This window comes from Echinops telfairi, unplaced genomic scaffold (assembly GCF_000313985.2).
Source record: "Echinops telfairi isolate 266 unplaced genomic scaffold, ASM31398v2 ScPeMD7_7469;HRSCAF=8507_1, whole genome shotgun sequence".
NCBI lineage: Eukaryota > Metazoa > Chordata > Mammalia > Afrosoricida > Tenrecidae > Echinops > Echinops telfairi.
Genome location: NW_022111373.1, coordinates 35916715 through 35927587, shown reverse-complemented (window position 1 = coordinate 35927587; position 10873 = coordinate 35916715). Strand labels below are relative to the sequence as shown.

At 36.0% G+C, this 10873-nt stretch overlaps 1 non-coding gene across 1 annotated transcript; it reads left to right on the top strand.

The window, feature by feature from the left end:
* Positions 1 to 2290: 2290 nt before the first annotated feature.
* LOC115873940 lies at positions 2291 to 2454 on the top strand. The gene has a single exon (XR_004048708.1). It is a non-coding gene; the product is annotated as a U1 spliceosomal RNA (small nuclear RNA).
* Positions 2455 to 10873: the final 8419 nt, after the last annotated feature.

Here is a 10873-nt window from a genome sequence, read left to right as displayed (position 1 = left end):
GAAGTTCAGAGAGAGAGAGAGAACCAGCCACCAAATGTCTTGTCAGTTTGTCATACTATGGTACTGCGATGGATTGTGTGTTACTTTGATGCTGGAAGCTATGTCACTGTTATTTTTCTATAAGATTTTTCACAAATGTTTAGAGTTCAAACTTCAAAATCCAAACCTACTGCCACTGGGTCAAGTCTAACTCAAAGTCACCCTATGTGGGTTTTGCAGGACTGTAAATCTGTATGGGAGCATGCTAAGGAATGGCTAATGGGTTCAGCTTCAATACAGAAATTATATATAGCCTTACGAGTCTATATTTTGTGTTTATTATTCTTAAATTTCCACCATTATATATTTCTCCCTTATACTGATGTTTCTAGTTAGGAAAACATTAATATAATATGCTTATAGTTATACAAGTTATATGTATATAACTTGTAATGAAATGAAAATTTAAAAATAGTCATGTAAACTTTTAACACTTAAAATTTTCATTATAATCAAACAGGATTTATTCTGATTGTCTTGAAACTGATTTTGCACTACCTTATTTAATATGATAATTAATGTCTTAATTTATTCAAGCAGTCCAAATGCTAGAAAGACACAATATTTAGTGAGACATTTAGTATCACCAATTATAGTTTAAAGATACTTAGTTTACCATCACACCTTGCTTATAAACTTTCAGTTGTGTGTTGCCAGTCAATCCAACTCATCGATATAAAACTAAGTAGGACTTCCCCACAGGATTTCTGAGCTGTAATCTTAATGGAAGATTGCTAGGTCTTTCTCCCACAGAGCCACTAGGGCTTTCAAACTGCTGATCTTTTGATTACAAACCAAGTGCTTAGTCAGTGAGTTATGCGGGCTCCCTATAAACCTTTACTGCAGGAGTGCGAAAACTGCCACGGGCCATTTGGCTATTTATAACATCATTTGCAAATGGTATTGTCTTATTGAGTGTTCTTTATTTTATCTTTAGGTTCTAATATCCATTGCAATAGATAAACAGAATCCACAGACAAAATTCATGATGAAAGGGATTATTAAGGAAGTTGACAAGTTGTTATGGCGGTGAGAAATGCTCAGGATACAGCTGTTTGTCAGGACATGTTACAAAGTTCTTTCAGATCTGTTTATAAATTCTCAAAGGGGCAAACCACTGCACTGGTAGCTTCAACCCAAAGGCATCCAGCTTAAGCTCCCTGTGTCAGCAAACCCAGCTCCTTGAATTAAGTTCCCAGAGGCACCATCTCTGTAAACTTCAGCTCAGACAGTCAGCGTCACTACAGTGAGTCAGCATTCCCTGGTTAAGTGCTCAGAGGCACCTCACTCCCCAAGCCAGCCTCCTGCACAAAAGCACTCAGCTTTATTTGCTCCACGGGTTGGGAAGTCCATCACTCTGTTCCATGGTCTGGCTCCTGGTTCTGTTGCTGCTCCTCTTGTGTGATAGCTCTCTTCTGGGTCCAGAAGGTTCACTGAGTAGGAATCTTGGGCCCAGAGGATATATGCTACACTTGGGATGCCAGCCATAAACTTGGAGGTTTCCAGGATACCCCTTTACTTCTGACCTGCTGCCTTCCATTGGTTTATCAGGTTTGAAAATATGCTAAAACTACTCACAGATCTCAGTAAAGTACTATACATATGATGTATGTAGTTTTCTTAAAGCAAAAAGGCTAAAAATGCAGAAATACATAATTTAAGGGTTTTGCAGCTTTCCAGTGTTTTGCTAATATGTTTCCAAACGGGATGTCCTAACCTCCATCAGTGTCTTTCACTAACCAGGAAGCCCATGGAGTTACCATGTCCAGAGCATTTATTGGAGCCCGAGATCAGCTGATAACGCGACACTTACCGGTACTTTCTGGCAGTCCAGTCCTCACCTGAGTTATCTGATTCATGTAAATCTTTGACTGTCATCTGTAGGCCTCATCAAAGATATTTCAATCAGTCAAGAAATTCTAAGGTTTGAAAGATTGCTTCTTAGGAACTAAGAAAAAAGACCAACTTCTTTGGTTAAAGTCCAATTCTTTACACCCCACCCCACAGACCATTTATAAACCTGAACATTTTAACATTTACTGTATATACTTGAGTATAAACTGAGGCACCTAATTTTACGACAAAAATGACAGTAAAAAATGTGCTGAAAAACTAGGCCTATACATGAGTATATACAGTAACTAAGTTGGGAAACATACTTAATGAGTGGAAAAATACTTAGTGATGGAATGAATTCTGGTTGAGTATTGTTCTCATTCATACTTTTCTTCCCATTAAAAAACTTCTATATATACTTACATGGCAGGGAAGATACCATGATCACAAAGGTGGTTTTCCCAGGGCGAGGCTTATCCATTGCACTCCGGATGTGCTGACCCCTGCGATTTCCCCAAATGGGGGAAACTCGACTGCACAATTTGTGGTAGTCGAGGACTGCGTTCACACTCTCCACTGATTTAAAAAAGAAAAAAAACGTCTATAACATGCTATATTAAAAAGAAGTATTTTAAGACATTCCTTTAATGTCTTTTTAGATATTGGACTTAGACATTGTTTGGTGGTCTGGAAACTTCAGTTTTCAATTTGCTCAGAGAATGATATATAGTAAGAGAACAAATGGCTAATGGAAGACAGGGAAGAATTTTCCTAAATTCTTATATTGGTTCTTATATCCTGTACATTAGAAAAAGGTGGTCAATAGAAGGAGGTTGAGAAAGGGTACAGCTGGGAGACGATAAGAAATGAATGAGATAGTTAACAAGCAGGTACCTGCTCTGTCACCATGCTGGGTTCGTCTCTTTAATTCCATGACCCCTCTTCTTTAGAAGGACTCTCTACCACTACTTTCATTCAGCCACCAGGCCATCGTCCACTTGAACTTCTGAGGTGAACATTTTGCGTTGATCATGGGTAGTGTCTATTTGCATTATTAATAAATATTGATCTACAAATTCTTAAAAGTATTCAGCAAAATTGCCCTTCTGCTTTGACTCACAGTGAATTTTTCATTAGCTTGGTATTTGGAAAACCTTGAGTCAGTTCTATCAGAGTAGAGCGGCCATAAGATTTTCTTGGCCCTTAGGTCTTTTTCCCTCAGATCGTTTGGAAAGATTCAAGTCACCAACCTTTTGGTGAGCAGCCACCAGGATCGTTGTACTAGTTATCTCAAGAACTTTATTCAATATTTTACTATTTTACATATCTGAAAACCCCATTAGATAATAAGCTGCCTAAGAAAAGTATTTTATTTGTCTTTCTCATTTCTAATCATATTTGTGTATTACACTATACCTGGCACAGAATCAACATTCATTAACAATTTGATATTACTTTTGAGAAAATCTTGATTTTAATAAATGTATAATTTATAGTCTATTTACAGTCTAATGTACCTTATTTTAGCTTTCTAACACTTCCAAATTGGATTTTGTTTAAATTTGTGAATGAATACATTTGGCAATATGATATATTAGTCATTACCTTCTTTTTTTGACTTATATTAGAAGTTACTTTAGAAGCATGATAGTCTTAGTCAACTTAAAATTTTTTCATAAGCTATGAAAAGCATGTCTGATCCATTCTTTTTCCATTTATCAGCATCTTATACCACTACAAACTATATTTGATTGCTTTTTGACAAGCTTTCTCTTTGATATTAACTTTAAAGTGATGAAGCAGTTCTTGACATTTATGCAATATTTAATATCCCATATTTGAAAATTACTGTCCTATATTAACCCATTTCAAAAATGAAAATGTGGTACAAGCATAGGCATGACTTGTTTTCACTTTTTAAACGAACCATTTATCTTTCTTTACCATATTAACTAAATTATTGTTCACCTTCTGCTACATTGTCCTTGAAGGGAACCATTTAATTATGCCACAAAAGATTTGTCCCACATTCTATTTTATGTAGACTAAATGTGCATGCTAAGAATTTTAATGACATAGAAATAATAGATCTTATCAGAAAGACCAAGGACGTTAAAAAAGATATCTGCAAGTGATGTTTTCAAAATGGAAATATTCATTCTTCTGTATTTATAAGCATTAGAAATATGAAATCTTATGTTCTTCCTTCTGTTATTTCAGTAACAACTGGTATATATTAAGTCTAGATGAAAAAATGAGGTCTTCTAACAGAAACATCTATATCGAACTGAACTATTGAAATCCTTGTCCTTAATTGTTGACAATTTAAATTAATAGGAAATAGAATTAGCATCAGCAAAGATCAATTTTCATTTCTTATTGTGTCTTAGTAATAAAGGACCCTCTGTTCAAACTGTGCCACTGTTTTATGGTCTTACAATAAAGAACATTTCTTAATGTTATCCTTTAATACGTTATTTTCCCACTGCTTTCTAGAATGTTTTGTTCTCTTTCAAATAAGAAGTGTATACCTTTTGTTGGCTTGGAATCATTTCAAACAGAGACCAGCAAAATTATTCCTCAGTGTTCATAATCTCCAGCCTTTCTGCCAGAGACAGGTGAGGCTTTCTACTCCAGTAAAGAGTTGTAGTCTCAGAAACATAGAGGGACAATTTTACCCTAACTTATAGCATAGCTTTGACTTGGAATCAACTTGATGGCAAAGGGCTTTGATTCATAATCCTGGAAATAATCAGTATCTTTTTCTCAGTCTTCCCTACAAATAACTTTTCCACTTACTTTTGCTATTTTAAATGTGGAGCTCCTGGAAGTTTTATCAGCGTTTATAAATTGGTCAATATTTTTATGAATGGAAGAAAGTTCTCTTCCTTTCTTCCATTAGCATTCAACTTACACACATAGAGTACGGCTTACATAATAAAAACGATTCCAGGTACTGAAGATATAGATGGCTGTAGACAAGCTCTATCTCCCACAAAATTACAGTCTAGTTGGGAAGACAGAAAAGTGAATGAGAATTATGATTGAGGGGATAACTCCTATCACCTCTAAATATCCCCCCCCCAATTTTCTTGGGGGGCTCATACAAATCTTATGACAATCCATTATTCAGTTGTATTAAGCACACTTGTACATATGTTGCCAAAACATTTTCTTTCTACTTGACCCCTTGGTATCAGCTCCTATTTTCTCCACTTTCTACCCCTTCCCTCTCACCGTCGTGACTCCTTGATCAGTTATATAATATTGTTGTTATTTCATGTCTTAACACTGTTCATTTCTTCTTTCACCCACATTTCTGTTATTTGTCCCTTTGAGGGGTGGGTTATATATCCAACCTTGTGTTGGGTTCCCCCTTTCTCCCTCTGTCCCACCTCCACTACCCCTCTACCCTCATGATATTGCTATTCCCACTACTCTTCCTGAGGGTTTTATATGTCTTGAATTCCATGTGCCGAGAGCTCTTATCTGTACCAATGTGAGCCAAGTTTGTAAGGTAAAATTTGGGTCATGGTAATGGGGAGGAAGCATTCAGGAACTAAAGAAATGATGTGTGCTTCATCGGTTCTATACTATACCCTGGTTGAATTGTCCCTTTCTTTGTAACCCTTATGTGGGGGGAGGTCAATTGACTATAGATGGGCTTTAGGTCTCCACTCCAAAATCTGATGGTGCCCAGCTATTACAAGATATAGCATCCAAAGTCTTAGAGGCTTGAAGTTAAATAATAAGCCATCTAGCAGGGAAGTAACAGAACCCACATGGAAGAGCTTACCAGTCTGTGTGATCACAAGGTGTTGACAGGATCAAGTATCAGGCATCAGAAGACCCAAAATAAACAATCATATCGATGTGAACAAGGTGGGCGGAGTAGAGACCCAAAGTCCATCTGTAGACAATTGGGCATCCCCTCATAAAGAGTGACAAGGAAGGGATGAGTCGGCCAGAGTGCAGTATAGCACTGACGAAACACAAATTCCTCTAGTTCTTTAAGGCTTCCCCCACTCCCACCCCCGACTATCATGACTCCAGTTCTACTTTACAAATCAGGCTAGACTGGCGCATGTACAGTGGTACAGATAAGACCTCACAGTACACGGAATCCAGGACAGATCAACCCCTCAGGAACAGTAATGTGAGTAGCAATACCATGAGCATAGAGAGAAGGTGGGGGGGAGAAAGGGGTAACTGATTGCAGTAATTGATGTTTCCCCCCACAAGGGGAAGAACAATAGAATCATGGGTAAAGGGAGACAGCGGACAGTGCAAGAGATGAAAATAATAATAATTTATAATTTATCAAGGGTTCACAAGGGTGGGGATGAGAGGGAGGGGAAAAAAGAGGAGCTGATACTACCAAGGGCTCAAGTAGAAAGAAAATGTTTTAAAAATGATGATAGCAAATATGTACAAATATGCTTGATACAATTGATATATGGATTATTATAAGAGCTATAAAAGCCCCTAATAAAATGATTTATTTTTAAAAATCTATTGTGAGCTCTGAGCTATTAAATTGTAATCTAAAATTGTTTTAAGCAAGTAACTTTGTAGTAATTATGACAGCACCATGGAATAAATAATACAGTAGGTATAGTTAGAGAAACTAAAAGATGCTAACTAAAGGAAAGTTGGTGGTGCTGTGGGTTAGGCATTGGACTGGTAACTGCAAAACTGGCAGTTCAAATCCACCAGCCACTCTGCAGGAGAGAAATAATGTTTGTTTGCATAAATATTTACAATCTGGGGAATTCTTTGTAAGGTTGCTATGAATTGAAATAGACTCAATGGCAGTGCGTTCGGTTTTATTTTGGGGTAGGGGTTTATAAGTAATTGTCATTTCATGGGAAAGGATTTGAACTTAGACATAAGGACAACAGGAAACAATGAAATGGTTTAAGCATGGTCTTATGATCATGTAAATATTTTATAAAGATCATATTAATTTATTGTAGAAACCATTTACTGAGTGATTGATGAGTGAGAAATGTAAGTAGCAATGAGATGTAGAAAAGGAGATTTAACATATTTAAAATTGATGGGTGCAATTGGGAATGACTAGTTATGTGTCAGTAAGATATGGTAAATAATGTGGTTGATGAGAGAATGGGGCTAAGCCTTATTTCTAGATTTATAAATTTGAGCAGTGAAGTAGATGATTATGGGATTTATTGAGATGTCTTAGAAAATTAGGGCTAGGAGGAAACTTAAGATATGCTGTGTTTGAAGTATAGATGCTATTTCTAAGTAGATGTTAACTGGGTTGGAAAGTATAATCAATTAAGTATTTCAACATTTAAGAAAACAAGTCTGGATAATAGCATAAAATATCTTCTGTTATAGCTATCAATTTGACCTCAAAATGTTAGATACGCTAACAAACTGGGATAGAAGACAGCGTAGACAGTATATCATTATGTGGGTTATAGATTGAACTAATGAGTTCCACTGCATTAATTCTGAAGATAGAAAAAAATTAGATATATTGTGATGAAGAACTCACAATAAATTTTGAGAAAATCGTAGGGAAGGATATGGAAGTCAAAGTTACTAAAATGGCAAAGGAAGCCTGTGCAAAAGGAAGAATTTAGAAAACCATCATTTGGAAGGGACCGATTGAAGTATAACTTTAAATAATTTGACAAATTTAGGCATTCAAGAGATAGTACATGAAAAGTTTAGAATAAAAAGCTAGTGCTGAAGAAATTGAAGAATTCTACCAACAAATTCAGTTACAAATTGATCAAACATGCCATTAAGATGCATGATAATTATTGGCGATTGGAATGAAAAAGTTGGAAGCAAAGAGGAAGGAACAGTAGTTGGAAAACATAGTCTTGATGATAGAAATGAAGCTGGAAATCACATGATAGAATTTTGGAAGACCACATAACAAATACCTTTTTCAACAACACAAAGGCGACTTACTATACATGTGGACTCCTCCAGATGAAATACTCAGAAATCAAATTGCCTAGTCTGTGGGAAGACACGAGGGAGAAACTCAATATCAGCAGCTCAAACGAGGCCAGGGGCTGACTGTGGGACAGATCAATTACTCATATGTAAGTTCAGATTAAAGGTGAAGAAAAGTAAAACAAGTCCATAAGAGCCAATATACACCCTTGAGTCTATCCCACCTAGAATGTCAAGAAACTCTTATGAACAGTTTTTACACATTGAACACTAGTGACTGATAACAGAAGACCTGATGAACTGTGGAATGACATCACAAACATTATACTTGAAGAAAACCAAAGGTCATAAAGAAAAGATCAAAGGGGATATCAAGAGAGACTTAATTTCTTAACACAACTAAGAAACGTGTTCTTACTTGTAGAGTAAATAAAAGAAATGATGAACTCAGAGAGGTAAATAGAAAATTTCTATGGGCAGCTGGAGAAGTCAGAGTCAAATATTATAATGAAATGTGCAAAGATCTAGGGTTAGAAAACCAAAAAGGAATAACATTCCCAGTATATTTCAAACTGAAAAAACTGAAGAAAAAATTGAAGCCTTCAGTTGCAGTATTTCTATGGGCAAAATACTATATGATGCAGGAAGCATCAAAAGAAGATGGAAAGAATGCAGAGAGTCTACTTACCAAATGGAATTGTAGATATTTCACCATTTCCGGAGGTAGCATCTGATCAAGAACCAATTGTAATGAAAGAAGAACACCCAGCTGTGCTGAAAACATTTACCAAAGACCATGGTTCCAGGAATTTGTGGAACATCAACTGGAATGTTTCAATGCGCTGATGAAGCACTGGAATCATTTCTTCATTTATCTCAGGAAATTTGGAAGACCACTAATTGGCCAACTGTAACTGTTTCCAAGAAATATGACCCCAAAGAATGCTCAAATTATAGAATAATATCATTGATATTAGACAGTTAAAATTTGCTAAAGATCATCCAACAAAGATTGCAGCAGTAAATTGAGATAGAGTTGCTCAAGGTTCAGAACAGGACATGGAATAAGGGATATATCATTGTTGACTTCAGATGGAGTTTGGTTGAAAGAGAATATCAGCAAGATGTTTACTTGTATTCCATTGAATATGCAAAGGCTTCTGACTGTGTGGATCATAACCAACTATGGATAACCATGAGAAGAACGGGAATTCCAAGAACAATCAATTGTGCTCCTGCAGAACCTCTCTGTTCATGGCTCACTAGACTGTTGTGTGAACAGAACCAAGGAATCTGCATGGATTGAAATCAGGAAAGTGTACATCAAGATTATATTCTCTTACCATACTTATTCAGTTTGTATGCTGAGCAAATTATTAGTGAAGTTATATTTTATGAAGAAGAATGCAGCATCAGGATTGATTGAAGGCTTATTAGCCTGCAATATGCAGATGACATAACTTTTATTGCTGAACGCAAGGAAGACTTGAAGTATTTGCTGATAACGTTCAAGGAAAGCAGCCATCAGTATATATTACAAGTCGATGTAAAGAAGACCAAAATCTTCACCACCGGACCTCTAGATAACCTCAGAATAAACAGAAAAATTATTGATGTTGTCAAGGAATTTGTCTTGCTTGGATCCACAACTAAGTGCTCAATGAAACAGTAGTCAAGAGAAATGACACCTTTTATTGGGTAAACCTGCTGCACAAGACCACTGACCTATTAAAGCAAGGATGTAGCATCGAGGACTAAAGTATGTATGACCCACACCATTCTTGTCTTTCTTATTCTATAACTTAGAAATAATATAGTAGGAATTTTACCTAAAACTACATGTTCGACATTATGGGAAAAAAGTGCATTTTTAGAGACTTGATTGGTGATAGTTTGACATAGAAGGAATGACCTCTTTGAACTTTAATTGTCTCACAGAATCCTGATGATCAAAAACCTTGATTATGGCTTTTAGGAAAAGTTGGTGTTCACAAATTAATTTGTATGGTCTCATCAGAATTAACAAGAAAGCTAACTAAAATGATATTTTATTTGAACAGCCCCCACCCTTATTTTTAAAATATTCCCCTCAAGAGCTGCGTATTCACTATAATCATTGAGGTGATTGTGAAACAGAAAATAATAAAATTCATCTATTTAAGAATTGCAGTTTTTTTAACCCTGTTTTTCATCTCTCATATTTTAGATTGGTCAAGAGAGCTAAACTGAGACTATTAATTCTTTTGAGAAACATTCTTGACCCCAAGGCAAAACTGAACATGATATCAGGAGGGAACTAGTCCCTGGAGAAATGCGTCTTGCTTGATAAAGTACAGGGTTAGTGAAAAAGAGCTGGACTAATGGTGGCTATAATGATGGGCTCAAACACAGGAATGGACAGTGTTTCTTTTGTAGACTTTCTTTTGTGTAAGCAACTGACTCCACAATATGCTTTTTGTTGTTATTGTGCCATTGATTTGATCCTATGTGCAACAGAAAGAAGCATTGTACTTGTACTAAGGTGAGCCTGATGGGTTTAGTGGGTTACACATTGGGCTATCCAAAAAGTCAGCAGTTCAAATGTTATAGACATTCTGGAACATAAAAATGAGTCTTTTGGGTCCTATAAAGATTTACTGTCTAGGAAACCCAAGGGAGTGGTTGTACTCTGTCCTGTAGGGTCCCTATGAATCAGATTTACTCAATGGCTGAGGGGTTGAGTTGGAATCAACTCATTTGGCAGTGTTGTTTTTTAAAGGATGGGTTATCTGTCCTTATTTTCCTCATTCATATAATGGTGATAATCATTTCTTACTAGATCTTAAAATATCAAATGAGATAATACATGGAACATTTCTTAGTTGATTCTGTAGTTTTTTTTATTAATAGTTGCCTTTTTTTTTTATATAGGAGGGCAGAATTGGTACCTATTTTGTGCAATTTTGTTTTCTAGAACTTGTAAATACTCAGTAAATATTTGTTGAATGCAGAAATTATTGGTATGATTTTAACCTGATGAGCTGCTCTGGTAATGTGGAAGCACGTCTAGGCCTAGGAAGAA